Here is a 13,854-nt window from a genome sequence, read left to right as displayed (position 1 = left end):
TCCATTCACTGAAAATGCCTCCTCCTTCAAAGCCAACCTCAAAGGACGAGCACAGCTCATGTACCCTCAAGGTCTAGCTCAGACAACCTATGGCACTGATACCAATGGTCCCCCCCACCTCATGAGGGCCCCAGCCCTTAGACTGTAACTCTTCCAGCAATTACCAACACACCTTCAGATGCAGTTGTATAGAGACTGGTCCCCACACTGAGGGGGGGAGGGGGATACAAATACCCACTTATGAGGCAAGGCACTGAGGATACAAATACCCACTTATGAGGCAAGGCAGGGATAAGTACTTTAAAGATATCATTTAACAACTGTAAAGAAAATGGAACCAAATACCTGAAAAACAGACAAAAATCAAAGCTATGAGGTGAACAGCCCAAATCTCTGCTGAAAAGGACATGTGTGTCAGAAGTAAATCCTAATAAAGTCTTTCTAGACAGGCCAATTAACCACCTATTACACAGTTCACCGCCTGTTATGAGACAACCTGTAACAGAGTGTAGAACTTCTGTTCACTGATTAGTGGTAGGATAAGGATATAAGACGAAAAAGAGAAAAACAGTGGAAAGCACTTCCTTCTGAGTTCAAAATGTCATAGTCCACACTTCCTTGTTAAAATGCTGAGATACACCATTTAACTCAATTACACTGATTTTGCTGTTGCCAGTTTAGGATCATACTGTTTGTCTTCAATGTTCAAGCAATAAACCTCAGTGACATGTCAGAATTTGAATAAACCATAACCAATCCGGTATTAAGAAAATATAACATGTAAAATTTTTTTCTTTTAATGTTTCATTCCAATCTTTTAAAAAGTAAAATTTTAGAGCACTGCTACATGATGTTATTATTAGCAAGCTGAATTTCAGTAAAAGGTTATTAGTAGCATATATTAAGAATAACAGATTCCCAGGGCGCCTGGCTGGCTCAGTTGGTTCAGCGTCCTACTTGGGCTCAGGTCATGATTTCATGGATCGTTGAGTTAAAGACCCGAGTCAGGCTCTGTGCTGACAAGCTCAGAGCCTGGAGCCTGCTTTGGATTCTGTGTCTCCCTCTCTATCTCTGCCCCTCCCTCCTCGTGTGCGCTCTCTCTAAAATAAACTTTTTAAAATTAAAAAATAGTAATAATAACAGATTCCCATACAAGTATCACAACATCTTACCCCCAACTCAGCAATGGAAATCTTCAAATTCTAATACAGAGCTCTGGAAACAAGTCAAAGAAGAAAGACTTCCAACTTAAGAGGTTGTTTAAAAAATATGGCTGTTTTCAAATCTGAAAAAATCCAGAAGGCAGGAATAGGACTAGTGAACAACAGATATCAAGAGGCAGATTCCGGGACAGCTAATAACCAGAGATGCCCCTACACTAAATGAACTGTCTTGAAAGTAGTTGGATCCTCCTCTTCGCTCTTCAAAAGCCTTCTACTAGTGGGGCTGGGAGGGCTGATTTATCACCAGACATCAGCGGAAATGGGAAGTTCCTACACTAACCTCAGTTAGCTAGGTATCAGATATTCACAATGGTTCATCTCTAAACCATCAGACAGCAGTGGGATAAATTCAATTATTTTAAATTTTTTTTTTTTCAACATTTTTTATTTTTTATTTTTGGGACAGAGAGAGACAGAGCATGAACGGGGGAGGGGCAGAGAGAGAGGGAGACACAGAATTGGAAACAGGCTCCAGGCTCCGAGCCATCAGCCCAGAGCCTGACGCGGGGCTCGAACTCACGGAGCGTGAGATCGTGACCTGGCTGAAGTCGGACGCTTAACCGACTGCGCCACCCAGGCGCCCCAAATTCAATTATTTTAAAAAGCATTGTACGGTAGTATGGCAGGAAGAATTCTCCTAGCTTACTTTCTCACTTGCTTGTAACTTGATGCAATCTTTTTTTCAGTTCAGCTACCCTTACCATCTGAAATCCACCACGCACACTTCTGACACAGCATGGCATGGAGATTTAATCACTGAACAAATATCTAAAGTCTGGGCTCTGACAAATTTTTTTTTAAGTACATAGACAAAAGATAAACCAGTAACTGCTATGCAAAAATTCATTGGCCATCTGAGAGATAACAGGTCTTTTTCTTCTTGATCTCACTAATCTCTGAAACCACTTTCAAAGATGTGTGGTGACTAAGAGTTCTAATGATCCTTTCTCAGAAGCCATTCTGATGTCAACACAGAACCTACTACCACTGCTTACCACCCTCTCTGCCCATCTGCAGTGTGTAACTCCTTTGGCTATGCAAACACAGTGCCTATGTAGCTTTTTCTATAATCACATGCAACTGGGAACAAAACAAGAAACCTGGGTGTTTATCTCCAAGGATATAAACCTGGGTAAGACAGTAAATACTGCATTAGCCTTTCTTCAGAGAATCTCACACTTACAAAATAAACCTCTCTTTAGCCTACCATCCTAGTATACACTCTTCCCTTTTCATTTCCAGTTACAAAACAAAGTCTCTGGGTGGCTCAGTCAGTTGAGCGTCTGACCTTGGTTCAGGTCATGATCCCACAGCTCATGATTCGAGCCCCACATCAGGCTCCCTGCTATCATGACAGCACAGAGCCGGCTTCAGATCCTTTGTCCCCCCCCACCCCCCCCACCTTAAAAATAAATAAACATTTTAAAAAATCTCCCTAGGAATACTATTGGAAAAAATTATAAATTCAAAATTCATTCTTTACTGTCACTTTATTTAAAATAATACAGAAGGAAGGGCACTTGGCTGGCTCAATTGGTACAGCATACAACTCTTGATCTCAGGGTTGTGAGAGCCCCATGTTGGGTGCAGAGATTACTTAAAACCAGAATCTTTAAAAACATAAAATAAAATAAAGTAATACTTGGAGCATGTGGGGGACTCAGTTACTGAGCATCTGACTCTTGATTTTCGACTCAGGTCATGATCTCATGGTTCGTGGGATCAGGCCCTATGTCAGGCTCCATGCTGACAGTGCAGAGCCTGCTTGGGACTCTCTCTCTCTGCTCCTACCACCCCCCACCTGCATGCATGCACACATACACTCTCTCTCTAAAAAATAAAAAATAAATTAAGTAATACAGAAGGAATAAGGATATATTCTAAATGTGAGAAAAATGAACCAAAGAGAATTATCATTAAATATTAGCAAGAGACTGTCCCACTTTTAAATTTTTTTAATGTTTATTTTTGAGAGTGTGAGTGAGAGAGGGGCAGAAAGAGAGGGAGACACAGAATCAGAAGAAGGCTCTAGGCTCAGAGCTGTCAGCACAGAGCCCAACGTGGGGCTCAAACTCACAAACCGTGAGATCATGATCTGAGCTGAAGTCAGATGCTCAACCGACTGAGCCACCCAGGCGTCCCATGTCCCACTTTGAAAACTTGACTCTGAGTGGCTTAAGGAAAAAGTGGCAAGGAGAAGGGAGGAGGCCCAGCCAAGAGCTCAGGCAAGAAAGGATGCAGAGGGAGGAAGCAAAGAAACGTAAAAGGGGAGAGGATGTTGCTAACAGTGGTCTGGCATCAAGTTTAATCCCCTACTCATCATCCCTCAACACCCAAAGCCTTCATTATTAGGTAGTAGCTTGAAAGGGCAGTCCCTCCAATTCTTGGGCAGTTTATGGAGCCAAATGTCAGTACAACTTTAACTACCACTTACCAGAATACCTGCCAAAGCAAAGGGAATAATTTCACCCCTCTTTACACGTGAAAGCTCTTCAAATATTTCAATTACAAGAGAAACAACACCCACCTAAGTCTTCCATTCTCCAGGCTACAAAGTACTGTAGTTCCTTCAACCTTATGACAAATGCATTCTAGTTGAAAGGCAGCAAAAACATAAAACTTTTAATCAGAAACCGTGGCTCAAATCCAAGCGTGGCCACTGGTTAACTCTGTATTTTTAACCTTGTTTCCTCATTTATAAAATTAAGGAAAATAATAGTTGTGCTAACTACCTCAAGATGTGTTGTGAGAGGACCATATTTAATGAAAGATACACATGAAATGTATGCTTTTTCAGCTCTGCTGCTATAGATGCTCAATCGATTCCACAGTACTATTAACATAAACCTCATAAACCTTATGAATTAAATTAGTTTTATAAATAAAGTTTTGGAACCCAACCCAACTAAGCACATGTGTGATGGGAGAAGTCAGAGCAAAGCCAGGAGAGGAAGTGATTAAAAATCCCAGTACAAAATAAACAAACAAACAAACCAGTACAGCTAGACAGCTTTCTGATTGACATTTATATTCTATACTAGATTTTTAAGAAATCCAAAATTTAGAATGCCTGGCTGGCTAGGTTGGGGGAACATGCGACTCTTGATCTTGGGGTTGTGAGTTCGAGCCCCATGTTGGGTGTAGAGATTACTTAAAAAAAGATAACTAAAAAAAACCAAACAAACAAACTTTAGAGCACTTGGGTGGCTCAGTTAGTTGCGTGTCAACTCTTGGTTTTGGCTCAGGTCATGATCTCATAACTCCTGGGTTCAAGGCCTGCATTAGGAGCAGTACAGAGCCTCCGGGATTCTCTGTCTCCCTCTCTCTCTCTGCCCCTCCCCCACTTGCTCTCTCAAAAATAAACAAACATTACAAAAAAAACTTTAACATAAACTTCCAGTTTGCATTTTTTTTAATTTAAAAACAAGGAACATTAGTAACTGAAATGCCAAAAAACTTTTTTTGCAAAGTATTTTATTAACTACAGTGAAATTCTGGTTATTAATAAATGATTTGCATTCCATGATGATTGAGCTGGGTCTGGCCCAGCAAGCCTTTGAACTGGATAGGTAACAGGAAGGTTGAGTAAATGCGTGTCTAAAGTGTGTATTTCTAACTTCATTTCCAAGTCAAATACAAATATAAAAAAACAAAATCAGAACAGAAATGTTTAACTGCATTACTTCTAGAGCCAACCAAGAGGAGTTAGTGCAGGCCCCACTAGGCTGCATATCAATGTAAATCTGCCCTTGTGGGGAGGACATCTTTTTTCCCTCCAGACCTAACCACTCTAGATGACCCAGATTATTTTCCCTAAGCATCAGCATGAATAATTTAGAGTAGGCTTTACTGTAGGGGCAATTTCAATAATTCACAGGGCAGTATTATAAGTATATAAAAGTTCAGGAAGAAAACAAGACTATCGTGTGGGCCTGGAAGTTTTGCCAAGTCACCCAAAAATCCTCTTGGCTGCACCCATCAAAAACTTCCAACACATATTATATACCTTACATGGCTTTTTGGTCAAGGTTGTTTATTACTGATCACTAGAGTAAGGGGATTTGTATACAATTTATAAATATGCAAACTTTGCTACCAACGACTTACCTACTTACCTTTCAGGCCTATCAGTTTATCCCCCAGAAAAACTCTGTATCTGCATTATCCAGCTGGTTTTCTATTTTCCCCTTTATGAAAGTTGCTTTTACCTGCAAGGTGAGTAATACTAATACTGACTTACAATAACTTGTAATGTTTAGGGTAATCTAGCCTTTGGTACTTCATATACGCTACTCAGAAACTGCCACAGACTCACACTGCACTGGTAAAATCCTATCTATATTATTTATTTCCTGACTTCCCACCCACTCCCCCACCAGAAAATAGAATTCTCAGAGTGCAGGGGAGTTTGGCTGGTTTGTTCAATGCTGTTGCCCCAGAGCCTAGAACAGTGCCTGGCACTTAACAGCCACTTAATAGATATCTGAACTGATGGAGCGCCTGGCTAGCATAGTTGGTAGAGCATGTGACTTGATCTTGGGGTCTTGAGTTTTACTCCCACAATGGGCATAGAGTTTATTAAAGAAAATGAAAAATAAACAAACAAATAATTATCTCCTGACTTGAAAAACTAATATATTTTTATTATGGATTATTACTAGGAAGTCTTTAATCACGAGTAAGAGTGATACCAGCTAATTTTTTTAAGTTTGTCTATTTGTTTATTTATTTATTTAGAGAAAGAGGGGCAGAGAGAAAGGGAAAGAGAGAGAATCCCAAGCAGGCTTATTTATTTAGAGAAAGAGGGGCAGAGAGAAAGGGAAAGAGAGAGAATCCCAAGCAGGCTCCACACCGTCAGCATGGAGCCCTACACGGGGCTCAAACTCACAAACCATGAGATCATGACCTGAGCCGGAAGCAAGAGTCAGATGCTTAACCAACTGAGCCACCCAGGTACCCAATACCAACTAATTTAATGGAGCTTCCAGAAGTATTAAGCAAAGAAAACAAGAAGCATGGGTGGTTCAGTTGGTTGAGCATCCAACTCTTGATTTCGACTAAGGTCATGATCTCATTGTTCATGGGTTTGAGCCCCACATCGGGCTCTGTGCTGAAGGTGTGGAGTCTGCTTAGGATTCTGTCTCCCTCTTTCTCTCTGCCCTTCCCCTGCTCGCTCGCTGTCTCTCAAAATAAGTGGATAAACATTAAAAAGAAAAAGAAAACAAGAAGCAAAAGTGTCAAAAATATCCCATTTATTTTTTAAAAGTATCCTCCAAAAACCCAATGCTGATGAGAAGGGAAGAACTTGAAACCCTCATACACTGCTGGTGGGAATGTAAAATGATGCATTTTTGGAAAACTGCTAAAGTTCCTCAAAAACTTTAGCATAGCTACCACATGACCCAGTGATTCCACTCTGAAATACATATGCAAGAGAACTGAAAATACTCATCCACAAAGAAACCTGTACATGAATGTTCACAGCAGCATTATTCATAATCGTCAAAAGTGGAAAAAACCCAAATGTCCATCAACAAAATATAAACTATTATTTGGCCATAAAAGGAATAAAGTGTAAATAAATGTTACAACATCAACAACCCTTAAAAAAATTACACTAAATGAAGGCAGACAAATGACCACAATTTGTATGATTCCACTTATATGAAATATCCAGAATAGGCAAATCCATAAAGACAGAAAGTAGATTGGGATTTCCAGGGACTGCAGGGAAGGGAGAATGGGGAGAATGGGGGACTATTAATCAGAACAAGGCTTCTTGGGGTGCCTGGGTGACTCAGCTGGTTAAGCATCCGACTTCAGCTCAGGTCACGATCTCACGGTTCATGGGTTTGAGCCCAGGGTCAGGCTCTGTGCTGACAGCTCAGAGCCTGGAGCCTGCTTCAGATTCTGAGTCTCCCTCTCTCTCTGTCCCTCCCCCGACTCATGCTCTGTCTCTCTCTCAAAAATAACTAAATACTAAAAAAAAAAAAAAAAAAAAGTTCAAGGCTTCTTTCTGAGGTGATGAAAATGTTCTGAAATTAGTGAATGGTGATCAATGCACAACTCTATCGATATACTTAAAACCACTGAAGTGTACACTTCGAAAACGGTGAACTTTAGGGTGAATTAATTCTATCTCAATAAACCTGTTATTTTAAAAGAAATATACATGGGGCATCTGGGTGGCTCAGTCGGTTAAGCATCCGACTTCGACTCAGGTTACAATCTCACAGTTTGTGAGTTCGAGACCCGCGTCGGGCTCTGTGCTGACACCTTGGAGCCTGCTTCGGATTCTGTGTCTCCTCTCTCTGCCCCTCCCCAATTTGTGCTCCGTCTCTCAAAAAATAAATAAATATTAAAAAAAAATACATGTTTGCAAATGAATACATGAATACATCATTCAGGTATTCAAATGAATATATGCACTCAGGTATTCCTGTGTTCAAATGAACACATGACATGATAAAGAATGTTAAAGAATAAAGTATGGGAGGGAGAGGGAGACAAGAGTTGAAGCAAGGAAGAGATAAACAAAAAAACAAAGACAGACCAGGGGCACCAGGGTGGCTCAGTCCATTAAGCATCTGACTCGATCTCAGCTCAGGTCTTGATCTCAGGGTTGTGAGTTCAGGCTCCACAGTGGGCTCTGCGCTAGGCATGAAGCCTACTTAAAGAGAAAAACAAAAACAAAAACAAAAACAAAACAAAGAAGGATTAAAAAAATACAAGGCTGGGGGCACCTGGGTGGCTCAGTCGGTTAAGCGTCCGCCTTCAGCTCAGGTCACGATCTCGCAGTCCGTGAGTTCGAGCCCCGCGTCGGGCTCTGGGCTGATGGCTCAGAGCCTGGAGCCTGCTTCTGATTCTGTGTCTCCCTCTCTCTCTGCCCCTCCCCCGTTCATGCTCTGTCTCTCTCTGTCTCAAAAATAAATAAACATTAAAAAAAAAAAAATTAAAAAAAAAAATACAAGGCTGCAGGCCTTGCGTGGGGGGACTGAGTCAGGCTGAATAAGCGTACAATGAGGGGAGCATAAAGAATAAAAATGAGGGAGCTCGGGTTGCAGAGTCCAGCAGGTAATTTGTAACAGGGGAGAGACAGCAAACCTGGGTAACTGTAACGATTCAATGGAGTTTGCAGAAACCGGACCAGAAAGGGAGAACAAGAAAGAACATGAGAGAAAAGATTTAAGACTAGCCCAAACCCACTAATATTTAAAAAGAAAAGTGTACAAGAAGAAAATTTAATAGTTTCCGCTCAAGAATCCTTGAGCCTGGTAGGATAAAACCAAACCATAACAAGAAGCTTCCAGGCAAAGAAGGGAGTGGGCCTCAGGACACTGGCTGTCTTCTATGTAGGAGAAAAGGGGCATCTCCTGGGAGAAAGTGCAATTGTGACTGTTCTGGAAAACAAGCAGCTCCAACGGACTGCCTCGGGAATTCTCGGTAGAAGAGGTGTGACTGAAAAATGGCTGACTTAGGATTTTTCCCAAGAACATGAGAAGGGAGAGAGGAAGAAAAGGACACCTTTAATTTTTAACAGATACTTCTTTATAAATCTTAACAATGCTGCCAGATTTTTTGCATGCTTCTTTCCTAAGCTTAACCAAGGTCTTTTAAATTTTTCTTCGGATAACCTCAGTTCTTTTGACAAGAAGTATAATATGGGTTTTTATCATTTTTTTCTTAAGATTTATTTTTAAGTAATCTCTACGTCCAACATGGGGCTCAAACTCACAACCCTGAGATCAAGAGTCACACTCTCTCCCCACTGAGCCAGCCAAGCGCCCTTCCTTTATCATTTTTGTTTTCCCTAGGCTACATGCACAATGGATAAACTTGAAATTTAATATCTTGATTTCTTAAACCTTGATTGTCCAAATACATCAAATTAAAACAAAAACAAAAACAAAAAACCAACCAAGGTGAAGGTATATATACAAGGGGAGAGGGGGAAGTAATATACAACAAATCCATATTTCCTCTAGAGCCAGGAAGAAAGTTAATGCCCACCTGGTTTCTGGATTACAACACAGATACTAGAGATAGTCCCCTCCTTCAAGAAGTAAGATTTGAATTAGACACCAAGATACAATTAAATAGACTGCAAACTGGTGTGTACAATGGGAGGTGTCTCAGGGCCTGAGAGGTCATGCATACCTGGAGTGAAAAACTCCAAAGGGCAGGGACTAGGTGATCTCTACACTCTTGGTAGTGCTGACATGCCTAGCACATAACACACCCAGCAGATGTGTAACAACCTTCAGTCAAACCACACACTCTGCTGTGCACTGTGATGTCACTGGCTCATGGAGTAAACAGACAAAACACAGGCCACCAAATCCTACCTGGACAAGGAACTGGACAAGTATGCCGGAGATAGGTCAAGAGATCCCTTCAAGGCAAGGTAATATCTAAGCTGAGTTTGAAGGAGGTAATTCAGATGAAGTGAGCGAAGAGCATTCCAGCAGAGGGAAACATGGAGACTGGAAAGAGGTAAGGGACCAAGAGTTATTCAGCAAAACTCAGTGAAGCACCAAAAAGGGGGAGTAGAGGGATGAGAGTGGAGGCCAGAGCCCAGTGATGAGGTGTCACAGATACCAAGCTAAGGATTAGTAAATCCGATTATGAAGATAGTGGGAGCCACTGAAGTCCTTAAAATTGGGGATGGGGGTGAGGGTGGGGTTGGGAGGAGTGACTATGAACAGATATATTTTGGAAATATGGAGGCAGGAACAAATCTCTGGATTTAATCAGAAAAGAACTACACTGAAGACATGGGAAACAATCAAGAAAAGCACTGTAAACAAGATCTGCACTCTTTTCTAGGGGACAAATTTCCTTTTGGGGGTTACCAAATTATCCTTTGAAAATGGAGAACTTATGGAGCACCTGGCTGGCTCAATAGGTGGAGCACATGACTCCTGATCTCAGTGTTGTGAGTTCAAGCCCCACATTCGGCGTGAAGCCTACTTAAAATAAAAATTTGGCGGGGGGTACCTGGGTGGCTCAGTCGGTTAAGCATCCAACTTCAGTTCAGGTCATGGTCTCACGGTTGGTAACTTCAAGCCCCGCATTGGGCTCTTTGCTGTCAGTGCAAATCCCACTTCAAATCCTCTCACTCCTCTCTGTCAGTACCCTCCCCCATGCACAGACACTGTCTCTCTCTCAAAAAAAAAAAACATTAAAATAAATAAATAAATAAAATACAAAATTTTTTAAAGTTTTGAACATGGAGAACTTACAGGTAGCTGAGAAGAGTACAGAAGTTAGTATTACGAAAAATTAAACTGCATTTGTAATTTTAATTCAAGACACTTAAAATGAGGGGCGCCTGGGATGGCTCAGTTGGTTGAGCATCTAACTCTTGGTTTCAGCTCAGGTAATGACCTCACTGTGAATTCAAGCCCCAAGTCAGGCTCTACGCTGATAGTGTTGAGCCTGCTTGGGATTCTCTCTCCCTCTCTCTCTCTCTGCCCTTCCCCCACGCTTGCGTGTGCCCATGCTTCTAGGCACTTTCTCTCAAAATAAATAAATAAACTTAAAAAAAAAAAAAAGACACTTTTAAAACATATGTTTGGAGCACCTGGGTGGCTCAGTCGGTTAAGCATCCAACTTCAGCTCAGGCCATGATCTTGCAGTTTGTGAGTTTGAGCCCCACATTGGGCTCTGTGCTGACAGCTCAGAGCTGGCAGCCTGCTTCAGATTCTGTATCTCCTCCTCTCTCTGCCCCTCCCATGCTCATGCTCTGTCTCTGTCTCTCAATAATAAATAAATGTTAAAAAAATTTTTTAATGTATGATACATTTTAATATATTACAGTTTTGTGAGTACAAAAATAAGTAAAAAAATTTACAATAACTAACTCTAAGTCCTATTAACAGCAGACCAGGATGAATTTTATAAAGACTTCGCAGATATAGAGATCATCTGCTACATTAGTTTTGAGAGAGCACAAGCTGGGGAGGGCCAGAGAGAGGGGGAGACACAGAACCCGAGGCAGGCTCCAGGCTGTGAGCTGTCAGTACAGAGCCTAATGTGGGGCTCGAACTCACCAGTTGTGAGATCATGATCTGAGCTAAGTCGGATGCTTAAACGTCAAAATCTGAGCCGAAGTGGGACGTAACCCAATGAGCCACCCAGGCGACCCTGCTACATTCACTTTGGAACAAAGCATAGCCACTTCTTTGCTTCAGCATATCTGAAATTCAATCTATAAGCCTAATTTCTTGATAGGCTGTTTCACAGCAAAATTCTAAAGTCACATACTAAAAGATTTCTGAGCTAACAGAGAAACCCCATGGGGGTTCTTTACCTTGGCAGCTAGTCTATTCACCACTAACAATTCCAACTACCAGGAGGAATTTCCCTGCCTAGGCTTATTTTGTTGGCACAAGCACACACACACACACACAATATCCTGACACTTTATATCCAGTAGGAAAGAATAATCAGAATAGTAACATCTTTAATATCAAGCAAATGTAACAAAGCCTTCTCAGTTGCCTGTGTATTTGGACAGATGACCACGAAGTAAACTCATATTTACTTTTAAAAAATAACCTTTATTTTAATTTTTTTAGCACCAAAAGCCCCAGGAAATTTTCTGTGAACTCCCTAACAATAGCAAAACAATAGTTTCTAGGCTCTCTTTTTATCTAAAAATATATTATTGTGATAAGATAACCAGCCTGTATTTGCCATTTACAATCACCATATACCACCATTTGCCAGCACCATCATTTCATAAAAGATGTTTAATTTTTAACACCAAGAAAATGACATATATTTTTTTAGAAGTAATCCTGGGGCGCCTGGGTGGCTCAGTCGGTTGGGCGTCCGACTTCAACTCAGGTCACAATCTCACGGTCCGTGAGTTCGAGCCCCGCGTCGGGCTCTGGGCTGATGGCTCAAAGCCTGGAGCCTGCTTCAGATTCTGTGTCTCCCTCTCTCTCTGCCCCTCCCCCATTCATGCTCTGTCTCTCTCTGTCTCAAAAATAAATAAACGTTAAAAAAAAATTTTTTTAAAAGAAAGGGCAATCCTTTAATTGAATAAATTTAATGAAAAATTTCCCATATTGTCCTTGTTTTTCTCAATATGCCAAGGCCCATTCAACACTCCATTTCAGGGGTCTGACCAAGAGTCTCCAAGATTTGTTCTCACCAACTCCCAGTCCTTGTGGAGGGACCACAAACAATGTCATGGACCTGGTGAGAAGACCCAGTTCTACCAAAAGCCAAAGAGGACTCTATTGACAAGGATACATTAAATGTTAAAACTGGCAACTTGGGCGCCTACGTGGCTTGGTCAGTTAAGTGTCTGACTTCAGCTCACATAATAATCTCCTCACGAGTTCAAGCCCTGCATGAGGCTCTCTGCTGTCAACACACAGAGCCTGCTTCAGATCTTCTGTCCCCCTCTCTCTCTGCCCCTGCCCTGCTTGCGCTCGCGCTCTCTCTCTCTCTAATCAATAAACATTAAAAACAAAAACAAAAACAAAAAAAACGGAAACTCAAGCTCCTTTCACCTCCACCCCTCCTTCACCCACTCCACCCCCATCCACACTTTACAAATAGGGAAAGGAAGGTCCAGAAAGGAAAACTGACTTGCCCAAAGCCATAAAACCAAGAGAATCTCTAGCCTGCTGACACCCTCACTGACTAGTCCTCGACTGAGCTGGACAGTTGATGTAATACTATATACAAGTTAGCCATGTGATTTAAATATGTATGTGGTTATATGGCAAGTCTTAGGTGAAAACCCAACCCTGGTAGTAATTTTGAACCCATATACTATCATCTGAGTCATCTGAAATTAAGATGTACTGTCTCAAATCAATTATAAAGAGAACCTCTGCTTCACAGAAACCCCATCTCAAGACAACACAATGTAGATATACATCCTAAAAATGCAAGTTTAAAGCTTTTCTATGGCACAATATTCACTTTCTTACTGAAAATGAATGCAAGAAAAATCCCTACACACCTAGAGTATACACAGGATATTAAGAAACATTCTCCAGCTACCTAAAGTTGCTGAGTCTTTAAAGGCTCTGCTTGGTGCACACTAAATCAAAAGAGGGAAAGAGACATTTTTAAGAAGGAAGAAAAATTATTGGATCAACTAGCTATTTCTTTACCAAAAAAATTTTCCCCAAATCAATAACCCTACTGCTCCTTACAGATATACCTATCAGTATTGTTTGACTATTTCATAACCTGCGTGTGTTATGCTGATGTCTACTGATATCTACAAAGCTCTGATTTCATCTCAAGATACATCCTCCTGGCTGACAGCAAACGCTCTTGGGCTCTGCAACATTTTTCAGTTTCCTGAATCTGTTGTAAACTTAGGAAACATTATCAATGACTTGAGACGCTCTTCTTACGATATTTTTCTCTGTAACCAACACACTGCAGAGAATTTATAGGAATTTTTCCTGGCCCTCCCATACCTGCCGGGAAATTACCAAGGGCATTAACAAATGAAGGATCTCTACATTTGAATGATCACAGGAATTCTTACTTGGTCTCGTAAATAGGCTGAAACTACGTGGAAACTGATTTATTTTCCAGTCATCTCCAGGGGAGGTGCTCAACAATGAAGTATGTCTTAAATATAACCAGTTATGCC

General features: G+C 41.1%; 1 protein-coding gene across 3 annotated transcripts in view; it reads right to left on the bottom strand.

Annotated features, from left to right (window-relative positions):
* Positions 1-13,854, bottom strand: part of SPECC1L (sperm antigen with calponin homology and coiled-coil domains 1 like) — a 142,592-nt gene that overhangs the window by 127,903 nt on the left and 835 nt on the right. The window contains exon 2 of one of the 3 annotated variants that reach the window (XM_058690953.1): positions 7,777-7,890. The exons of 1 other annotated variant lie outside the window; for it this stretch is intronic. The gene's annotated coding sequence lies outside the window, so the exon portion shown is untranslated. Of the gene's footprint in view, positions 1-7,776; positions 7,894-13,854 lie in introns of all 3 variants that reach the window. One more of the 3 variants, XM_058690954.1, reaches the window with a different exon arrangement.

Source organism: Neofelis nebulosa, chromosome 11 (assembly GCF_028018385.1).
Source record: "Neofelis nebulosa isolate mNeoNeb1 chromosome 11, mNeoNeb1.pri, whole genome shotgun sequence".
NCBI lineage: Eukaryota > Metazoa > Chordata > Mammalia > Carnivora > Felidae > Neofelis > Neofelis nebulosa.
The sequence above is the reverse complement of the archived record's forward strand: the minus strand, read 5'-3'. Positions and strand labels throughout refer to the sequence as shown.